We start from the raw sequence: 23,034 nt of genomic DNA, 5'->3' as shown, positions 1-23,034 counted from the left end.
TCTTTGCAGCTTTGGACTTTGGAAGCGTGGGAAAAGGATTCTTGGTTTGATCAGTCACGACAGAGGCGTTGTTAGCGGGATGCAGGAATGCAGACCGTTCTGTAGGGGTGTCCAAGCTTGCCAGGTTCTGCGGAACGAGTTGCAAATATATACGCGGTTATGGAAGCGGGTGTGCAACTAGAGGGCTTATAAACTAGGTCTGACGCTTTTGCATGCTGACACTCATTTTATCGCTGAATAGCGAGTAAACAAAAGTGATTCTCACACAGTTCTTCAGACAGTGACATCAAAGATCTTAGTTTGATACATTTTTTTTCGTCCAGTGGGTGTTATTAACAGATCTTGTCCGTTACAAAGCTGTGTCTTCGATATGGTTGTGCTGTGAAGGTTTTAGTGCTATTATTGTTTTGCGGTAAGTACACATTTGAGACTGTAAAACAGGAAAAAAAGCTAGCCTTTATTAGCGAAGGTACCGTGATCGTAAAGAAACTGAGACTGTGGGTGAATGAAATATCCCTGATTTAAAAAAAATTAAACAAAAATAATAAACAGTTTTCCGAATAATGTTTATCAGAATATTGTATATGTATTGATGTAAGTACACTCCTGGAAATGGAAAAAAGAACACATTGACACCGGTGTGTCAGACCCACCATACTTGCTCCGGGCACTGCGAGAGGGCTGTACAAGCAATGATCACACGCACGGCACAGCGGACACACCAGGAACCGCGGTGTTGGCCGTCGAATGGCGCTAGCTGCGCAGCATTTGTGCACCGCCGCCGTCAGTGTCAGCCAGCTTGCCGTGGCATACGGAGCTCCATCGCAGTCTTTAACACTGGTAGCATGCCGCGACAGCGTGGACGTGAACCGTATGTGCAATTGACGGACTTTGAGCGAGGGCGTATAGTGGGCATGCGGGAGGCCGGGTGGACGTACCGCCGAATTGCTCAACACGTGGGGCGTGAGGTCTCCACAGTACATCGATGTTGTCGCCAGTGGTCGGCGGAAGGTGCACGTGCCCGTCGACCTGGGACCGGACCGCAGCGACGCACGGATGCACGCCAAGACCGTAGGATCCTACGCAGTGGCGTAGGGGACCGCACCGCCACTTCCCAGCAAATTAGGGACACTGTTGCTCCTGGGGTATCGGCGAGGACCATTCGCAACCGTCTCCATGAAGCTGGGCTACGGTCCCGCACACCGTTAGGCCGTCTTCCGCTCACGCCCCAACATCGTGCAGCCCGCCTCCAGTGGTGTCGCGACAGGCGTGAATGGAGGGACGAATGGAGACGTGTCGTCTTCAGCGATGAGAGTCGCTTCTGCCTTGGTGCCAATGATGGTCGTATGCGTGTTTGGCGCCGTGCAGGTGAGCGCCACAATCAGGACTGCATACGACCGAGGCACACAGGGCCAACACCCGGCATCATGGTGTGGGGAGCGATCTCCTACACTGGCCGTACACCACTGGTGATCGTCGAGGGGACACTGAATAGTGCACGGTACATCCAAACCGTCATCGAACCCATCGTTCTACCATTCCTAGACCGGCAAGGGAACTTGCTGTTCCAACAGGACAATGCACGTCCGCATGTATCCCGTGCCACCCAACGTGCTCTAGAAGGTGTAAGTCAACTACCCTGGCCAGCAAGATCTCCGGATCTGTCCCCCATTGAGCATGTTTGGGACTGGATGAAGCGTCGTCTCACGCGGTCTGCACGTCCAGCACGAACGCTGGTCCAACTGAGGCGCCAGGTGGAAATGGCATGGCAAGCCGTTCCACAGGACTACATCCAGCATCTCTACGATCGTCTCCATGGGAGAATAGCAGCCTGCATTGCTGCGAAAGGTGGATATACACTGTACTAGTGCCGACATTGTGCATGCTCTGTTGCCTGTGTCTATGTGCCTGTGGTTCTGTCAGTGTGATCATGTGATGTATCTGACCCCAGGAATGTGTCAATAAAGTTTCCCCTTCCTGGGACAATGAATTCACGGTGTTCTTATTTCAATTTCCAGGAGTGTATATTAAGTTGTAGTTCCTTTCAATATCACATTCTTTAGTCAGCTGCGTGTGCTCAGAAAAAAGACACCGCTCTTAACTCTGATAAATCGTGTAACTGCAATAGTATGTTGTTTGATGAAGCACTGTTCCGAGGACCGTTTTACATTTTTTATTAGCAGAGAAATCTGGCGTTGCCCAGGTATTTATTTATAGCTGTGAGTCCGCACACGTATCACTCAGCGCCTGGCCTTGTGCTTAATGTTAATGACGTCATATATCCTGAACTACCTATGTGAATACTGTCTGCAACATGTGTTACGAATGGAGTTAGCAACGAAGCAATAAATTTAGAGTTGATGCACCATGCGTCAGTTCTTCACACATGTCATTGTTTATTACATCATATCTCCTGAACCACGTGTCGCGCATTGATATAATTTTGCAGTTACATTCAGTGCTATATGAGCATACTGACTGCTAAATGTGTCGAGAACACGATTGGTAACAAAGAGGTAATAAATTATAACGTCATTCTTATGCTGTACCTTTAATGCACGAACAGAGGAAAAGTAGTAAGCGACAAACTTTTTCCCCCTCAACATTTTCTAGGGGTTTCCACGAAAAAAAAAATCGTAAGGTTTTGAAATTATGTGCAAAGTTTCCTGCAAGCTGCTGAGTGCTCTCATTCTCAAAGACTGATTGAATAAAGCCTGGGAATTCGCTCGTAGTGGGCTACGTTCTTTTTCACCCCCACCCACTACCCCTTTGATAGGTAGGTGGTTCTTACACATACAGCTATTGATGTGTACTAAATTTGCTTCATGTCTGTCCAATGGTTTAGGAGGCGATGTAGAAAACACACACACACACACACACACACACACACACACACACACACAGACACACACAGTTTTATTGTATGTATGAGTTTATGTCACGCCAGTTACTAAGAACAAATGTCGGATCAAAAGGCCAGAGTCAATTTTCTTTTGCCTATTCTGGAACTATCTACTGCACCGTATTTTCTTTTATTGTCTACATGTTTCGAACAGCATAATCGAAGTTACTGTTGGTATTATTGTTTCACGCTAAATTGCCATCATTATGTGTCTGACCCGACCCGTGTACTGACATTTTTCTATTATCGTGCGTATCCCGACGTGAATGAGTGTTTCAACCAGCAAGATGTAGTCTATTATATTTCAGTGATTGAAAAATGTTTGCAATGCCACTGAAGATTAGTCTGATTCTAAGGAGACCACAGGACCAGCTCAAATTCCTCTGATTTCTATTGCCTTTTTTTCCGTTTCTGTGTTTTTTTGTATTTATGGAGTACTGTCTCAGAAAAGGTCAAGCATTCTTCGTACTATTTACATGTCTTGGAGTCAGCACTGGGATGTGTATTACTAAGATGAGAAGTATAAAGTTCCGTTCGAAAGACAAGGTAAATTATCTTGTTGTAGAGACACTTCCATTTGCTAAAGACATATGTGACAATACAAACATTCCTGTGTGAAGAAAGTATTATAACAGTAAGAAAAAATGATGCCTGGAGAAAAAGCTGCAGGTGAGACGCTGACTTTGTGGCAGGGACCGAGAATGTTAATATCAGAGTGCAACGACGGATTTCTGCACGAAGTCCATACACGTTGGAAAACGCGGCACGTATATCAGACATTTTTGCTGCTTTAGAGCCCAGAAACCTGATTAAAAACTCAGAAATGGAACTTCCCATGGTTGTAAAGTGTTACGTTGACAGCTGTGCTGAAATTTCTGAAGATGGTATTCTCGCAGGCGTTCCACACCTAAGAAGATTTCTGCAACTGCTCAAGTTCCAGTGAAGTGTCTCTTGGTGGACGTCTTTTAAGATTCTTACAGTTACTGGTTGAAAACGAACTTTCTGATTCTGTTTCCAACCTAGTTTTGGCGTTAAAATTTTTCTTGTGTGTTTTGGTAGCGTAATGTCAGAAGAGTTTTTCAAAATACAAACTATGTAAGAACTGCCTTAGGTCCACCATGAAGCATGCACAATTCTCTCCAAGTGAAAAATTTGTCAAGCGAAAACAGTGTAGTTAAAGGTATCGATTTTGATGAAGCAATTTCAAAATTTCCATCAGAAAAAGTTAGGAGGAAAAGATTTTAAGCTACATATCTAAGTCACCTATCAATAAGTAGATCTTTGGTTATTTCTACTACTTCATTAATAATACATTACACTATTTTATTTATAAAAATGCCTTTTACTTATTGGTTTCCGTTCCTAAAAACTGTTTGTAAAGTGATTAACATTATATTTTGGTTACTTAACGAGTTGTATCAAAAAATAGCTTCCCTCCAAAAACTTATTTTGTGTTTCTGTAGGATTAGTGGGGGAGTGGAAGTTGAAAGTCGCACTGGGTGCCAAAATACCTGGCCGTGCCTCTGATTCATGGCTCGGGTTCGCAGAGTACGAAGACCCCATAAGCTAAATGAGGTAATGCATCCCACCTGTCATCTGGGGAATGTTCATACGGATGTATTCTCGAGCATGTGTATGTGGTGATCTTGGGGAGGGGGATGGATGGTTAGGGTAGGTGGATGTAGAGCCCCCGATGCATCTACCATCGTTTCTCATGCAGGAACCTATTGATGACGAGCATGCTTTGGTTCGCTTACAGCACCTCCACAGCGATATGATTCAATGATGCGTCTCTCCCTAATAATCAAAATGGTTTGTACGGTACTACTCAAGAATGAGCGTGCTTGTATAGGCACGCATATCACCGTATCTCAGTTTTATAAGACACATACGTAACGTGGTAGGTCGAGATAATCGCATCTCTGACCCAGCTCCGACCGATCTCTCTGCATTGATGGCATCTGTTGAACAGTCATACATTCTGATGGCAGCCCAATCAGCGTTATAGCGCATCGTTGTTGGAAGTGGCAGCTACAAGCTACTGCGTGAGAATTGTTAGAAAGTGTTTAACTGAAGTATTTTTCCATTACAACCATTCTGTACACTTTCGTGAATCATCATGCGTTGTCCACTACCCATTACAAGATCCAATTTATTGAAGATTTATCTTCGAGAAACGTAGCTAGATCACCCGCAGCAAGCTATGGTACGGTGTGCACAAGAGAGTGTAATGAGCTGTGTATCGAAAGACGAGACTGAATAATTGGTTAACTAAGCAATAAACGAGCAATTCTGTGGCAGCAAACCGAGAATGAACACAATATGAGTTCAATATAGGCTGAAAGAGTATCACATACTGACACAAATATTACTCTTTCCGCTGAGAACTTCCCAGAATAACATTTCATTATTCGGCTTTCGTAGAGTTTTTACATAGTTGATACTATTGTTGTTTGGAATAGAAACAAATTCTTCTGTGTTGCCAACATCTCCACCACCCCTTTTTTCACGAAGATACTACACACGACAACTACGTTTTGTAGAGGCAACTTAGTGAGAACAGTGGTTCAATTATCCCGCGCAGGTCTTGAGTGTTTGACGCCGGTGTCAGCACACGGGTCGTAATTGGTAGTGCCAGCCCGGGGCGAGCAATTAAAATTACTTGGCAGCCTGCGGCGACGGCGGCTGTCCGCTCGACGTAACTAGGTGTCAGCTAGCGAGGCGGCAGCTCCCTGCGTGTGGAGAATAGGTCTAACTACACGCGGCTGCCCGCACTGTTCCATTCCTCGTCCATAACTAATGTTTTTTATGGGGATGACCTGCGTTTATCTCACAGAGTAACGAAATTTATTATTCATACTAAAGCATTATAGGCTGTGTTTGTTATGGCTTGTTGGTTGATCATTGCAGACACACTGGATAAAATATTAGTCACCCTCGAGAGAAACCAAACTAACATCGTTTAACACCGGCTATAGCCTTGATAACGTCTCGTTTGAGCGAGGAAGAGTGTCCACAAATTTCTTCAGGCATTTTCTTTATTTATTTCTTACAGTTTGACTGCGCCATCTTGTGATTCTATGCATTTACACTACTGGCCATTAAAATTGCTACACCAAGAAGAAATGCAGATGATAAACGGGTATTCATTGGACAAATATGTTATACTAGAATTGACAAGTGATTACATATTCACGCAATTTAGGTGCATAGATCCTGAGAAATCAGTACCCAGAACGACCACCTCTGGCCGTAATAACGGCCTTGATACGCCTGGGCATTCAGTCAAACAGAACTTGGATGGCGTGTACAGGTACAGCTGCCCGTGCAGCTTCAACACGATACCACAGTTCATCAAGAGTAGTGACTGGCGTGTTGTGAGGAGCCAGTTGCTCGGCCACCATTGACCAGACGTTTTCAATTGGTGAGAGAACTGGAGAATTTGCCGGCCAGGGCAGCAGTCGAACATATTCTGTATCTAGAAAGGCCCGTACAGAACCTGCAACATGCGGTCGTGCATTATCCTGCTGAAATGTAGGGTTTCGCAGGGATCGAATGAAGGGTAGAGCCACGGGTCGTAACACATTTAAAATGTAACGTGCACTGTTCAGAGTGCCGTCAATGCGAAGAAAAGGTGACCGAGACGTGTAACCAATGGCACCCCATACCATCACGCCGGGTGATACGCAAGTATGGCGATGACGAATACTCGTTTCCAATGTGCGTTCACCGCGATGTCGCCAAATACGGATGTGACCATCATGATGCTGTAAACAGTACCTGGATTCATCCGTAAATATGACGTTTTCCCTTCGTGCACCCAGGTTCGTCGTTGAGTACATCATCGCAGGCGCTCCTGTCTGTGATGCAGCGTCAAGGGTAACCGCAGCCATGGCCTCCGACCTGATTGTCCATGCTGCTGCAAACGTCGTCGAACTGTTGTTGCAGATGGTTGTTGTCTTGCAAACGTCCCCATCTGTTGACTCAGGGATCGAGACGTGGCTCTACGATCCGTTACAGCCATGCGGATAAGATGCCTGTCATCTCGACTGCTAGTGATATCAGGCCGTTGGAATCCAGCACGGCGTTTCGTATTACCCTCCTGAACCCACCGATTCCATATTCTGCTAAGTCATTATATCTCGACCAACGCGAGCAGCAATGTCGCGATACGATAAACCGCAATCGCGATAGGCTACAATCCGACCTTTATCAAAGTCGGAAACGTGATGGAACGCATTCCTCCTCCTTACACGAGGCATCACAACAACGTTTCACCAGGTAACGCCGGTCAACTGCTGTTTGTGTATGAGAAATCGGTTGGGAACTTTCCACTTGTCAGCACGTTGTAGGTGTCGACACCGGTGCCAACCTTGTGTAAATGCTCTGAAAAGCTAATGATTTGCGTATCACAGCATCTTCTTCCTGTCGGTTAAATTTCGCGTCTGTAGCACGTCATCTTCGTGGCGTAGCAATTTTAATGGCTAGTAGTGTACAATGTTTCCAGCGAAGGAGTCCTTGATGTCAAAATTAAATATCTCGAAAAATAACATCGATAAACGAGTGCAACAAAGGATGTGTTTATTGTGAAAGCTGTACCAATTATATACAGGAAATATACAGAGGATTGAAATATTTTGAACAGCTGCTAACGAATGGCGCTTATACTGTGCACCTCGTCTAGTGTCAGCATCCATATACACAGAAAAAAGAAGAAACGCAAACAAAGAACGAGCTGTGCACTTAAATAAAAGTTGGTGGACGTGGTTCTACACCAGAAAGATGATGTCTATTCAAATTTAGTGCCAGTCGAGTGCGAATGGCATTAATGGCCCTAGTAGCGCTAATAGGAGGATGCAAATCAGTTTTGTTTTAAATACACTCTGACACGGTCGTGAATGTTGGATACCTTTGAGGCTGAGCGTGCTGACTTCACATAAGCTAAGAATGGCTGTAAGGTGAAAAAGAAGCCATTATCAATACCTCACTGAGTTTGAAGGAGGTCGTGTATATTGCTACGAAAAGCTGGACTTTGGAAGTGGGCACCATAGTGTCACAACGAGCTGTTACAAATCGGTTTCTTCAAGGAAAGCTCTGAGCCAGATTCCATGTAGCGTGCTTTCCACTGACCGCAGACCACCGCCGTTTGCGACTTCACTGGTGTCAAGCGAAAGCTCCTTGGAGGGTAGAGTGGAGGTCTTTTGTGTTTTCTGATGAAAGATGATTCTGCCTCGGTGCCAATGATGAACGTGCGTCGGTTAGAAGGGCCGACGACAAACATGTATGCGTGCTAGACACACTGGACTTACAGCTTGAGTTATGGCCTGGAATACGATATCTTATGACAGGAGGAACACATTAGTGGTTATCTCACGCACCCTGAGTACAAAATTACTCGCTTCTCTAGTGATTCGACCTGTTGTGCTGCCTTTCGTAAGCAGCAATCTAGGCGGCGCTTTCCAGCAGGATAACGCTTATCCATATACCACTGTTGTAGCCCAACATCCTCTACAGAGTATCGACATGTTGTCTTGACCTGCTCCATCACCAGATCGGGCACATACGGGACATTATCGGTCAACTCCAGCGTCAGCCACAAACGCCATTAACCGTCCTGTGTTGAGCGACCAAGTGGAACAGACATGGAAATCCATCTCACAAGCTGACGTTCGGCACCTGCACAACACAATGCAAGCACGTTAGCATACTTATATTCAACATTCTCACGGTTACATAGGTTATTAATGTACCAGCATTTCAGATTTGCAATGTCCTATCTCGCGCTTGTATTAACCTGCGTCCTTGCAATGTTGATCACTTAAATATATTAATTAGAAAAATTTTTCCTGAAATTTCATAAGTTTGATTTTTTGCGAGTTGCGATATTTTTACCCGTCAGTGTGTAACATGTTCTCTGTAAGTAGTCTTTGCAGTCACATCACAGTCTTTTCGGACTAACCACCATTCGCATTACCAAGTGTAGTGCATCAGTGTATTTGGTCTGTAAACTCAAATTACACCGAACGAGGTCAATGAACTTTGTAATTTTTGAGCAGTTTGACTCGCACTGCGAGAGGGAACATTTTTTGTTTGAGAATCCGATAAATTACCCATAAATATAAGTCAGAGGGAAACGCCCATGGCCATACATGTCGTTCTTAGACTCGCAGCATTATTATGTTAAAAAAGCACCCTGGATCGGAGCGTTGATTTGCTTGCTAGATTTCAAAGAGGTCAGTCGATATGTTAGCAAGACAATCTTTGTCAACATAAAGCTTTCTTGTAAGCCACCATTTCGGAAATTTTATGTCATGAAAGTTTTATTCATTCATATTAAAGAAATAATGTTGGAATTTTTCAATGGTTTTCAATGACATTAGCCCCATTTCGGGTATTAAAATGACTTAAAGACAACAGGTGAAAATTGTGCTATAGCGGGACCCTAATCCAGATCTGCCATTTAACGCGAGCTGTCGTCTTAGCCGCCCTGGCCATCCGAACAGGCTTCTCATGCGACACAAATATCCAGCCTACTAGGGTAGCCTCACCTACCCATGAACCCCTATGCCACCATTTCGGATTCGGGGGAAAGTGAAGCTGATTTATACACGACGAAAGAGGTTCCTGAAACAAAAAACGTTCCTCACTTTCGCTGTGCGAAATAAACTGCTTACAAATTACAAACAGAGTTCATTGATCCCATTCGGTGCAACCCCAGTTTAGAGACCGAGTACAATGACATACTACAGGAGGTGGCACATACGAACAGTGAAATTTGCCATCGCGTCCTGTAGTGTCTCAACGGAAATAGATTCAGATGGCACACGAAGCACAGATTCAAACTCGTTCAGTATGGAATGGTTCTAGTAAACGGTTTCTTTCAATGTAATCCACAAAGAGTAGTCAAAGAGTAGGATCTGGCGATTATGGAGGGCAATCTACCCCTGTGCCCGTGTTTTTGCAATAAGGTAACGCAATAACTCTTTTCCAAAGTATTCGTCAAGAATGCGAAACACCTGCTCAGTGCGATGTGGTCTAACCTCATCTTGCTTCAATCTCTCGGAGCCTGGTCGATCCTCCCACGACAAACTGATCAGAAATTGCAAAGTAACCTTTTCTAGTGATCGTTTCGCGCATGATAACATGGCCAATAATAGCTCTGCTGCATACCGCAGCCCAAACGACAATTTTTGGGATAATGCAGTGGTTTTTCTCCACGAAAATGGGGATTTTCGGAACCTCAAAATAGCTAGTTTTGTTCATCCACAACTCCATTCGGGTGGAAGCGTGCCTCATCTGTCAACCAGAGCCGGCCGGAGTGGCCGAGCCGTTCTAGCTGCTACAGTCTGGAACCGCGCGACCGCTACGGTCGCAGGTTAGAATCCTGCTTCGGGCATGGATGTGTGTGATGTCCTTAGGTTAGTTAGGTTTAAGTAGTTCTAAGTTCTAGGGGACAGATGACCTCAGAAGTTCAGTCCCATAGTGCTCAGAGCCATTTGAACCATTTGTCAACCAGATGCAGCCGACATCAAATCCTTCATTGTCAGTCATTGTGAGACTCTGGTTCGCAAAGCCGGCCCTTTGATACACAGCTCGTACAGATGGGGCCTGGTGAGTGGACGTTGAAACATGTGTAGGCTCTGTCTCAGCAGTATCTGCTGCAATTCTTCAGACTTCCTTTGGTTTCTCTGAATAATTTGAGAAACCGTGGAGACATTTTCAGGACGAACTACAATTTGCATGGGGACAACATTCTCCGCCAGACCATCAACCACACTTCCTGTCTGTTGAAATTTGGCGAAGTTCGAATGGTATTCGCATCGAATATATCTGGAACATAAAATCGTTTTGAAACCTTTCCCTTGTTGCCGTAGGACTGTGCTCTAACCTGTAGAATTACGGTACCAGAAAATCGCATTACTCGGTGTAATAAATGATTTGAACCTCTTCATTCGATACGCTAACCTCCTTTCAAGTTTCAACGGTGAAACTGATAGCTTTCACTCGCACCATTTCAAAATTTCTGTGTAACTTCTGTATAAAATTCTTACAGCTTTCACAATAAACATATCATTTTTTGCGGTTGTCTATCGACCTTAGATACATAATTTTTAGATCAGAGACTCCTTCGCTGGACATCCTGTAAATTTCTTTGACATTGAATATATGATGTGAAACATCTACAGCTGAATTGTACAGCTTTATTAACCTAAAAATGGAAAGCAAGAAGAGTTAAGTGAAAGAAAACCACCACAAAACCCTCCTATGTCCGTTTTATTGCAATGGTAATCAAAAATCTTGGAACTCATTGTTTATTAGCTATTTTCTTTTAGTCTGTTGTCTACATTGAAGAACAGACCAAATGTTGGATATGAATTGGCATAAATGTAGGACATAATATTTTAACATATTTCAAATGTGTTAGTAATGACTAAACATTATGCTGTTTAAGAGGAAATATCTACATAGAATATCTATGTAATAATAATAATAATAAATAATAATAACTAAAAATACAAAAAGTCTTCATACTACGATTTCACCATCTGAAACAAAGGTATCTGTTCATGCGGAATCAGCCGGCCGGAGTGGCCGAGCGGTTAAAGGCGCTACAGTCTGTAACCGCACGACCGCTACAGTCGCAGGTTCGAATCCTGCCTTGGGCATGGGTGTGTGTGATGTCCTTAGGTTATTTAGGTTTAAGTAGTTCTAAGTTCTAGGGGACTTATGACCACAGCAGTTGAGTCCCATAGAGCTCAGAGCCATTTGAACCATTTGAACCATGCGGAATCCAGAAAACACACGCTGTCGGTCTATTATACTATGTCACATTGGTGATCACAAATTTTGTAACATAATTCTGGACTATACTACTATACAACACCATACTACACAACACTACACTACACTACTGTGCTTGGTGTCAGAACCAGGCTGGATTTCTCATTCATCTGCATGGCTAGCCCCCAGCGCGCTGAAGTGCAACCCAGGGTTCACTGGGGCTACGCTGCTGTGCTACCTAAGGTGTTGAGTTTGGTGGCTGGCTGTCAGTGTCTCAGAAGTCCTTCCTGCTCTTCTCCGAGGATTATCTACTCACTGCTTCCCGTAGGTTGTCGTATGTCGACGTTCTGCCGTGGTGCGTATCGTTGTCATAATGTACAGCGTCTTCTTCCTTGTCTCTCAGCCATGTAGGCTTCTACATCTACATCCATACTCCGCAAGCCACCTGACGGTGGGTGGCGGAGGGTACCTTGAGTACCTCTATCGGTTCTCCCTTCTATTCCAGTCTCGTATTGTTCGTGGAAAGAAAGATTGTCGGTATGCCTCTGTGTGCGCTCTAATCTCTCTGATTTTATCCTCATGATCACTTCACGAGATATACGAAAGACGGAGCAATACACTGCTTGACTCTCGGTGAAGGTATGTTCTCGAAACTTCAACAAAAGCCCGTACCGAGCTACTGAGCGTCTCTCCTGCAGTCTTCCACTGGAGTTTATCTACCATCTCCGTAACGCTCTCGGGATTACTAAATGAACCTGTAACGAAGCGCGCTGCTCTCCGTTGGATCTTCTCTATCTCTTCTATCAACCCTATCTGCTACGGATCCCACACCGGTGAGCAGTATTCAAACAGTGGGCGAACAATTATACTGTAACCTACTTCCTTTGTTTTCGGACTGCATTTCGCTAGGATTCTTCCAATGAATCTCAGTCTGACATATGCTTTACCGACGATTAATTTTATATGGTCATTCCATTGTAAATCACTCCTAATGCCTACTCCCAGATAATTTACGGAATTAACTACTTCGAGTTGCTGACCTGCTATGTTGTAGCTAAATGATAAAGGATCTTTCTTTCTATGTATTCGCAGCACGTTACACTTGTCTACATTGAGACTCAATTGCCATTTCTGCATCATGCATCAGCTCGTTACAGATCCTCCTGCATTTCAGTACAATTTTCCATTGTTACAACCTCTCGGTACACCACAGCATCATCCGCAAAAAGCCTCAGTGAACTTCCGATGTTATCCACAAGGCCATTTATATATATTGTGAATAGCAACGGTCCTACTAGACTCCCCTGCGGCACACCTGAAATCACTCATTTCGGAAGCTCGCATGCAGCTCATAAGTTGATATTTTAGCAGTGAGCAAGATTAGTTTTTGCTACAGTTCATCATGTGTTATTATATCATAGACCGCTGCATTTCCAGATGCGTTCCTGCCCTGTTTTTGCAGCACCTTGTGTAATGGCACATTCACAGATGATGTGATCCGGGGTGCCGATTGCTCCATACTCACAACTGTCTGTGATGCGCTGTCGTATTTTTAGTAAGCAGCTGGAATACGGGCCATGTCTCAACAGGCAGTGTTCAGCTCCCTTTCTCGGAAGTAAATAAGTAATTCTTGTTCTTTCTTTTATGTTATTAAGGAACTGGTAGGTTCTGTTCCCCGTTTCCAGACTTCTTGCCATTCTCTACCATCGCGTGCCATTATTTCCTTATTCTTGGAACTGCTCAAGACTGTTGTCTACGAATTTCTCTTCATGTACGTTTATACAAGGGTCATTCTGTAAGTAAATAACGTTTCCATCTGACGAGTATCACAATTCTCCCCACACCTCTGCCTGCATAGACCTTTCTTATCCTTGGTGCCAGTAGGAACGGTCGTTTACTGCTTATTTGCGTGATTTTAAAATGCGTGACAAAATTAACAATCTCACCATGTTTGTGGGTAGTGGTGTAAGACGGTTGATGAATGTCCAAAAAGGGTCACTTTTTCGAAATTTGTAGACGTACAGTCGAAGTTTACGGAAATGTAATGAATAAAAATTGTGCATCGCGTTTAATGGCGGATTGACGAATATTTATAACGAAGAACGATAAAGCCGAACGTTAGTTGTGATTTACGCACTCAAGCCGGGGATTCATCTACATCTACGAGGGGGTAGCGGAAAAAAACGGAATTATTTTTCAAAAGCTATATATTCACAAATGGCTTAGAAAACAACCTTATCCCCTTGAAAATGCTCTCCAGTACAAGGAATTCATTTGTCCCGTCTGTGCTACCACTGTTCGAAACATTTTTCGTAGTCACCTTTAGAAATGGCTAACAGCTCCTCCCTCATTTCTTATTTGACTTTTTAAACGTTGGCAAATCGGTGTCTCTCATGCCCCTTTTCATGCGTGGAAATAATAAAAAGTCGCACCGATTCGGACCGGGCGTGTAAGGTTCGTGGGACAGCGGAACCACGCCATTTTTAACCAAAAACTAACAGAGATGACTGTGTGTGGAGGCTCGTTTTCATGGTGGAAGAACCAGTCTCCTGTCTGCCACAGATCGACTCTTTTTTGACGAACGCAGTTATGTAGTCTTCCTAAAAAGATCCGTGAGCACAAGCTCTCCAATTTTTTCAATATTTTCGTCGATACGGGCAGTTGATGGACGTCCAGAACGCAGTCTATCATCAATCAACATGTCGCCAGTTTTAAGTTGACCAAACCACTCGCACTCTTGAGTTTTTCCCATGGCGTCATCTTGGTAAGCTGTTTTCAACCTTAAAACGGTTTCAGCAGCACTTCTACCAAGTAGAGAACAAAATTTCCAGCTGCACGTTGTTCACTTAAACTTGCTATCGTAAAAAACGAAACAAGAACAAAACGGTGCTATCAAAAAACAATCACTGAAGATGAACAGAACAAGCCAGGTCGACAACACAGGCGGCACTGCACTGGCAATGAGTTGCGCTATACGCGCCTAATTTTATTTAATCGCATGGCTATGGCCCCCCATCGGGCAGACCGTTCGCCGGGTGCCGGTCTTTCAATTTGGCGCCACTTCGGCGACCTGCAGTCGATGAGGATGATAGAATGATGACGAGGACAGCACAACACCCAGTTCCTGGGCGAAGAAAATTCCACGACCTAGCCGGGAATGGAACCCGGGCCCAGAGGATTGATAATCCGTCACGCTGACCATTCAGCTACCGGGGACGGACACACGCCTGGTGGCAGAAATGCTTACCACACAAGCTCCGCCCAAGGCAATGTTATTCCGGTTATTCGCACATCTACATGATTATTATACTGTTCACACTTAAGTTCCTGGCAGAGGGTTCGTCGAACCACACTGTATCTCTACCATTTCACTCTCGAACAGTGCGCGGGAAACAATTTGCCGTGCGAGCTCTAATTTCTCTTATTTTTTTACGATGATCATTTCTCCCTATGTAGATGGCCGTCAATAAAATATTTTTGGATTCATAGAAGAAAGGTGATGATTTAAATTTCGAGATCTCGTCTCAAGAAAAAACGCTTTCCTTTCAATGATTTGCCATCCTAATTCGTGTATCATATCCATGCCACTCTTTCCACAACTTCACGATAATGCAAAACGAGCTACCCTTCTTTGAACTTTTTTGATGTCCTCCGTGAATCCTATCTGGTAAGAGTCCCTTACTGCACGGCAGTACTCCAGTAGAGGGCGGACAAAAGTAGTGTAGACAGTCTCAAAGCCACAGTGATGAATGAATTCAATGGTGTAGACGTGAAGGACAGAGCTGTGCAACGCGTACATTACCAGCTTGCAAATCGAGGCCCTTACGTGAGAACTAGAAGATCTAAACTCTCACGAAGAGACCGCTACTGAAGGACACTAATTCAGAGGCCCACAACCATTCCTCCGTTGGAGCAGACCAGGTTTCCATTAGACAGATACGCAGAATCTGTCAGCTCAACGCCATTTTACAATGAAATCTACCCATAAATGGAAGGAGGTGACTGACGTGGATAAATCCAAAGGAAATGCATATTTACCCAAAGTGTCTGGTACGGTGACACAAATGAAGAAAGGTAGCTATTGTACCTGTATGAGGAATTGGTCATCTTCAAACCGTTTAAATTGAATGATGGATGCAAACAGAACATATCTGAACTGTCTTTTACGTTCTGTTTCCTGATCATGGTGACACTATACGCTACCGAAATATGATACTGATACTGTTCCACCAGGTGGAAGTTAAACACCTGCGATGTACAAAAACGTTACATTGCTTATATTGTTATTTTGGCCACTTGATCGGTAATTCAGTTCTATAGCGGTGACTGGTATCTATCTCAATACTGAGAGCATGAATCTATTTATAATATTATTATTACCATATCTCTTTACGTACATATATACTTATAACGCATGCACCCTTCTATATTCTGGTATAATTTATGCAGGCATGAATTACTCTACACCAAACAGCAGTATTCACTCTGATTTGACAAAAGTCGGTAGGAGTAATTGTGAAGTCATTCAGATGCTAGCCTGCCTTTATTACTGTATACATGCATTATTAAAGGACTACCGACCCATCCAGACTAACGTAGGTAGCAGTGATGATTTACTACCAGATGACTTGTGTGGCAATGCGGTGATAAATGGTATGCAGAAACCTTCCTTGTGAATCAGTCTGTCTATTAGCGAAAACTACATCGAAGTTTCTGATTTTAGCCTTCGCACACAAAAGAACGCGTCCGATGACTTAAATGTGGTCTTAATCTCGCAGAAATGTGTTCATCGCCAGGATGAGTACGTTGATAAGTATATATGTAGACATGAAGAATGAAGATGTAGAATGCTAATAACGTTTGTTTTCTTTAAAGAGCTTTAAGAGTTTTCACATAAAAAGTTCAGAGGTATTACTTTTTCAACACGTCTAAAAGAGAATGGGCCATAGGTGAAATCGCATGTGATTGGCTGATCAGATGCGACGTCGTGTCTCGTACGCGTATGTTCACAGTGCTCTCCGGTGTTGGAACACTGTTTTCAGGACCTTTGAAAATGACTGCAATGTGAGTTATTTTCTAATTTACGCTCTAAGAAGAAGAAGCACGAAGTATGTATCCGAATGGTCGTCCTTTTGAGTATTCAACGAACTGTGGATGAAGCCCGACCAACAGGCATTACATGCACTGATCAAAAATGATAGTGCATTGAGAATGGCAGGTTTCTAGCTGAAATCTAGATCTGCCAATAAAATTTCAAAAGGACGACTGGTAGCTGAAATCTATTATTTACAAGTCAATATAACGGTCGGTGCGTGCAACAGCCTCTGAATGGAGGGTAACCTGACAAATGATTACAACTTCAAAAAATTGGACGATTTATTCAAAGATAAGTTTTTGTGTCAGTGGTAGAGGTATAACACCGGACTTTGCACACCATTATCGTCCGTCGGTACCAAGGCCGTTCAGTAAGTAATGCAACAATTGTTTTCTGAAAGCATGTGGGTTTAATTCAGGATTCCAACACACCATATTATTTCCTGGTGTTTTGACTACGAAAACCTAGTTTTGAACATAATCTCCGTCCAACGCAGCGGCCTTTCGCCACCTTGCCGGGACGACCTGTCTGTCCCCATCCACTCCACAGCTCGACGTCGGAGCCAACGTCTTGCTGCCTCAGTAACCCTCCCATCATCCACGTGCTGTTTCCCGTGCAGTGTATCCTTCATTGGACCAAACAGAAGAAAGTCCGAAGGTGCGAAATCCGAGCTGTAGGGTGGGTGAGGAAAAACAGTCAAATGAAGATTTCTGAGCTACTTTCGGGTGCACATCTTCGAGTGAGCCGCGGCGACGAACAGATTGAAGACGTTTCTTCAGTTTCCTTAGGGTAGCAAACGAGGGTCGTACTGTGAGTAATGCCCCACATTTTTTTCTCAGAACATGTTTATTGTTAAGCGTCAGAATTTGGGGACAGACAACATGTCTTGCCCAAGTCCTACTTTTCTACCTAGTCTTCATCACGTTCTATGGGCGTATGCCACCGTTGTGGAAGAGCATGTATTCCCTGCTGGTAAAAGCTCTTGTCCTGCAGGCGTAGCTATGTTGCTATGTTTTCACTGCATGACTGACACTCTCGTCATCTTCAAAATGTTTTCCCCGTAGAGATCCTTTAAGCGGCCCCAAGACATGGAAGTCCGAGGGTGTCAGGTCTGGGCTGTAGGGTGGATGAGGCAATGAACCCATCGTGAGCATTCCTTTGAATATCCGAGAGTCTCGATCATTTCAGACGCACTTCCAATGCTGACCGACAGCTGTAGAGCCAATTGTCGAGTTGTGATGCACCGGTCGTCACGAATAATGGCATCCGCACGATTCAGCATGTCTGGAGCAGTGTCCGTGACAAGACGTCCCGAGAGTGGCTGATCATGGAATTCAGTTGCTGCATTTCCTGAGGCTGTAACTTTCTTAACCCATCGCCCAGAAGTATTCCTATCAATTGCAGCATCGCTACGCACTGCAAACAAACGTTTATGGCCGCTCACCGCGGTTTCTTAAATCTGCACACAAGAATTCAATAACAGCACGGTGCTTGTAACGTGAGTTGTATGTAGACGTCATTTTGATGCTGCACTACGGATCTACCATCTGCCAGAACGGTTCGAAACTTCAGCGGCGCACAGAACACCAAGAACAACGTTTGTCTGTGTACATTAATGGTTTTTAAAAAAAGATGTGGGCAATTACTTATTGAACAACACTCATAATACTCTTCAGAGTTGATCGTTGCATCATGAGGGAGGATATCAAAGAAAGTAATCTCCTCAGAGTCCCAGAAGAGTGTCACCATGACTTAACAGGCTGAGGTGCGGCCTTGAACTTCTTCTTCGGAAGCGAAATGGTGTGGCACCACTCCATGGATTGTCGTTCTCTTTCCCGTTCGAATTAATAAACCCGTTTTACGTCGCCTGTGACGATGTCCGACAAACATTTTTCACGATAAGCCTCGTAACGCCCAAGCGATTCCGCACAGATGATCCCTCCTCGTTGCTCGTGTGGTGAGGAAGCCAGCGGGTACACGCCTTAGACTACCTCAAATGGTGTTGAGTGTGTCAGCACTAGCAGCAAACGTCCAGTTTATCAGCGAGGTTTTTGATTGTGGCCTACATCTACATATACATTTATACTCCGCAAGCCACCCAACGGTATGTGGCGGAGGGCACTTTAGGTGCCACTGTCATTACCTCCATTTCCTGTCCCAGTCGCGCAAGGTTCACGGGAAGAACGACTGCCGGAAAGCCGCCGTGCGCGCTCGAATCTCTCTAATTTTACATTGGTGATCTCCTCGGGAGATAAGAGGGAACCAATATATTCGATAACTCATCCAGAAACGCACCTTCTCGAAACCTGGACAGCAAGCTACACCGCGATGCTAAGCGCATCTCTTGCAGAGTGTGCCACTTGAGTTTGCTAAACATCTCCGTAACGCTATCACGTTTACCAAATTACCCTGTGACGAAACGCGCCGCTCTTCTTTGGATCTTCTCTATCTCCTCTGTCAACCCAACCTGATACGGATCCCACACTGGTGAGCAATACTCAAGTATAGGTGATCTGTCGATTATCTCGAATGACTCTCCGCACGTTCCAACCCTGCAGGAGTCACAGCTGCATGAGGCCGCCCATATCGGACTGATTTAGGCGAACTTGTTGCGGTGATGATAAACGTCTCGCCCAGCTACTCACCGTGCTTTAGTTCACTGCCAGGTCTCCGTACACATTCTGCAACCGCCTATGAATCTCTGCGATGCTCTGGGTTTCCGCCAAAATTAACTCAATGACAGTTGTCTGCTTGGAAAGCGTCATCTTTACAGGCGCCATTTGAAAGATACGTATAATGCCGTTACCTATCGGAGCTTTATGAAAGTATAGGGGCTAAAGCGGGAATATTCAACAATATATCAGAACAAATTCCACATTTTTTCAACCTAATATGTTCGTGGAAAGAAGAGTGTTGCAGTGTTTATGAACGCCCTCGTACCGTTCGTCCAGTTTGAACGAAACGCGGCCGTCTAGCGTCATTGGTCACTCTCCCTCTGTATACAGATTCCGTACGTTAGCCTGGGGAGGTATACGCTTTCTTTGGCCGTTGCAGCACTATACGCTAGTCCGGACGATGGACGCTGCTTTAGGGATCTGTGTGGAGTCTTTCGGGTCTGGGGCAGCAGTACGGATGAGGGACGCTTACTCGCGATAAAGACATGAAAAAAGTAACTGCAATATAGTTAACAGAGGAAAGAGGATATGCTATCGTGACTGATTTACTCAGAATGCATCTTACATTGATTGTACTATACACGTCGAAAAATTGTCGCTGGTAATGGACTTATGTGTATGAAAGATAGGATCGCGATTTCAGTGGCGTACATGTAAGAAATAGAAATCACGCTGATCGATATTGATGGTAAGTGCTGAGAAACCTGATTGCAAACATCATCATTCAGTAGTTTACCAGAACATTCTCGTAATACTGACCTTACTTGTAGCAGTATTGATTAAAACATGCCAGACGTTCTAGGCGCTTCAGTCTGGACCGCTACGGTCGCAGGTTCGAATCCTGCCTCGGACATGGATGTGTGTGATGTCCTTACGTTAGTTAGGTTTAAGTAGTTCTAAGTTCTAAGTTCTACGGGACTGATGACCTCAGATGTAAAGTCCCATAGTGCTCAGAGCCATTTGAACCACTTTTGATTTGATTAAGACAGCTGGTAATTATTAAAAACAAATACGACCAACTGAAGTAAGCTCTACTGGTAAACAGTCCGACTGCCGAAAATTAATTAAATGCTGCTATCAGTTTGCTCTAAGGCAGCTTACACCTCTTACATGATGATTAATATTTAATGGCCAGATCAGTCACTTGTTCAGACTGCAACTATTTAAAATGCTGTTGTTACCTGTGGTGGTCAAATTTGAGATACGCGATCTGCAGTTGTTTACAGATTCAGAAAAAATTCTCTGTTTTCGAAGATCCAATAAGTTTCGTCGCAACATTATATCAAATAATCTTCAAATGTGCAGAGTGAGGTAACAGTTAACAACATTACGTAGGAGACGTAGAATCAGAAAACAATACACCATTTTCTCTGAGTTATATGAGGCTGTCGTATCTACTGTACAGTTATTGTATTCCATAGACGCCAAATGGAAGTGTGAACAACACAGTTTATAACTTATTCTATAAACTGCAATGTTCACGCTCCACATGTGGGGTCTATGTACTACAATATCTGCACAGTGGACATGCCAGCATATAACTGAGCGAAAATTTTCTGTTGTTTTCCTGATGCTGTGTTTTCTTTCATTTCTTCTTACTTTACAGGGTTCCGACCCGAGGGTCGTTACACTCAAGATTTCTAAGTCTCTAGCTTGTTAATTTTAGTATCAATCTGCATGTTTGGAGATTATTTGGATAATCCTATTACACAGTGGATGCGACGATCTCATAGCCTTGACTGATTTTACACCAATATTTCCTCGAGCTGCATAATAAGACTAGAAATGCAGCCTGCACGAAATTTATGATCATGTGTCCTACCGGTTGGCGACCCTACACAATTTTTCTATCCTGTGATATGATCAGTTCAGAAACCCTATGTTACCTGGTCTCTCCATAGATATCCCTCCGATATGGTTACACCTACGATGCAGCTATCTGTATCGCTGGGGGCAAGCCGCCTCGGCACGGCAAGGTCCATTAAGTATGAGTAATGGTAATTAGTATGCCGCCGAATATATCTGGAGATTCATTCCTTTCCTATACATGAAATTCGTCGATACCTAGAAACTAGAGACAAAATTTTTAAACAAACTGTTGTAAGTTCCACTTTTAGCCTGGCTACAACAGGACACTGCGTTTCCGCGTCAGTAGACGAGAGGAGAGGAGAGCGGTGTATCGACGTTCACGCAGCTGGCGCAGCCACTGCCGTCAGCGCTGACGATAAATCAGCGACGCCCGATGCCAGGAAATTCCCGTACCTGCCGCCATCTGTGGGACATGCCGCCCAATAGAATGCGCCACCTGGGTGCAGCACTAAAAACCGCCATTAACTGTTTCCGTTTTGTAGCGACGTTCGCTACTGCTATTGCACGTCGGCGCTTGCCCGTGTGCGCCACACACTACCTCCACCATACACAGATTTTTATTTTTAATTTTTACAAATTTATGTAACTTCCTCTATCGTAGAATTGCGAATCGGGCCTTCGATAGAAGGTAGTATTCGTTTCGTGTTGCGGCTTCAATGTATGTTAGCGCTCTGTGTATCACAAGTAATTAGTGTTTACTGTTGTTACAAGGGGTTGTAAAAAGTTCGGCTAACGAAACCCTGAAACAAAGAAAACGCAAGGCGGAAGTTAAATCTTAATTCACCTTGAAAATAATCTCCACACTGAGGTGATAAAAGTCATGGGATAACGATATGCACATACACAAGTGGGGGCAGCATCGCATGCACAAGTATAAAAGAGCAGTACGTTGGCGGAGCTGTCATTTCTAAACATACGAGGGTCACTTCAAAAGAAATACACACTTTTTTTTAAAATCCATCTTTTATTCTGAGTCTTTCAGTTTCCCAAAAAGATGATAGTCACATGGAGCCAGGTCAGGACTGTAAGGCCGGTGTTTCAGTGTAGTCCATCCGAGTTTTGTGATCGCTTCCATGGTTTTTTGACTGACATGTGACCGTGCATTGTCATGCAACAGCAAAAAATCCTGCTTTTGCCGATGTGGCCGAACACGACTCAGTCGAGCTTGAAGTTTCTTGAGTTTCGTCACATATGCGTCTGTCAGCAGTCAGCAATTCGTTAACTCTCTGCACATTGTCTGGAGTGTGTGCAGTTCGAGTCCTGCCGCCGCGAGCACAATCCTCAATATTGCCGTGTCCGCTTTCATCACGTAACCTGCTTGCCCACCGACTAACTGTACTGCGATCGACAGCAGCATCTCCATACACCTTTTTCACCCTCTTGTGGATGTTTCCCACTGTTTTCACAGCACAGGAATTCTATGACAGCACGTTGCTTCTGACGATCGTCAAGTGTAGCAGCCATCTTGAAGACATGCTGTGACAGCGCCACTCACGGGAACAGGTTGAACTAAGTTTGAAAACAAGCGGGAAGAATGTATCTACACTTTGTAGAACTTCCACACATGCAGATTGAAAACTGTACTTTTACAAAAATTGTGTGTGCATTTCTTTTGGAGTGACCCTCGTATGATTCATATGGAAAGGTTTCCGACAAGATTATGGCTGCACGACGCGGAATGGAGCTAGACGCATGGGACATTCCATTTCAGA

Source organism: Schistocerca cancellata, chromosome 2 (genome assembly GCF_023864275.1).
Source record: "Schistocerca cancellata isolate TAMUIC-IGC-003103 chromosome 2, iqSchCanc2.1, whole genome shotgun sequence".
Classification (NCBI taxonomy): domain Eukaryota; kingdom Metazoa; phylum Arthropoda; class Insecta; order Orthoptera; family Acrididae; genus Schistocerca; species Schistocerca cancellata.
The sequence above is the reverse complement of the archived record's forward strand: the minus strand, read 5'-3'. Positions refer to the sequence as shown.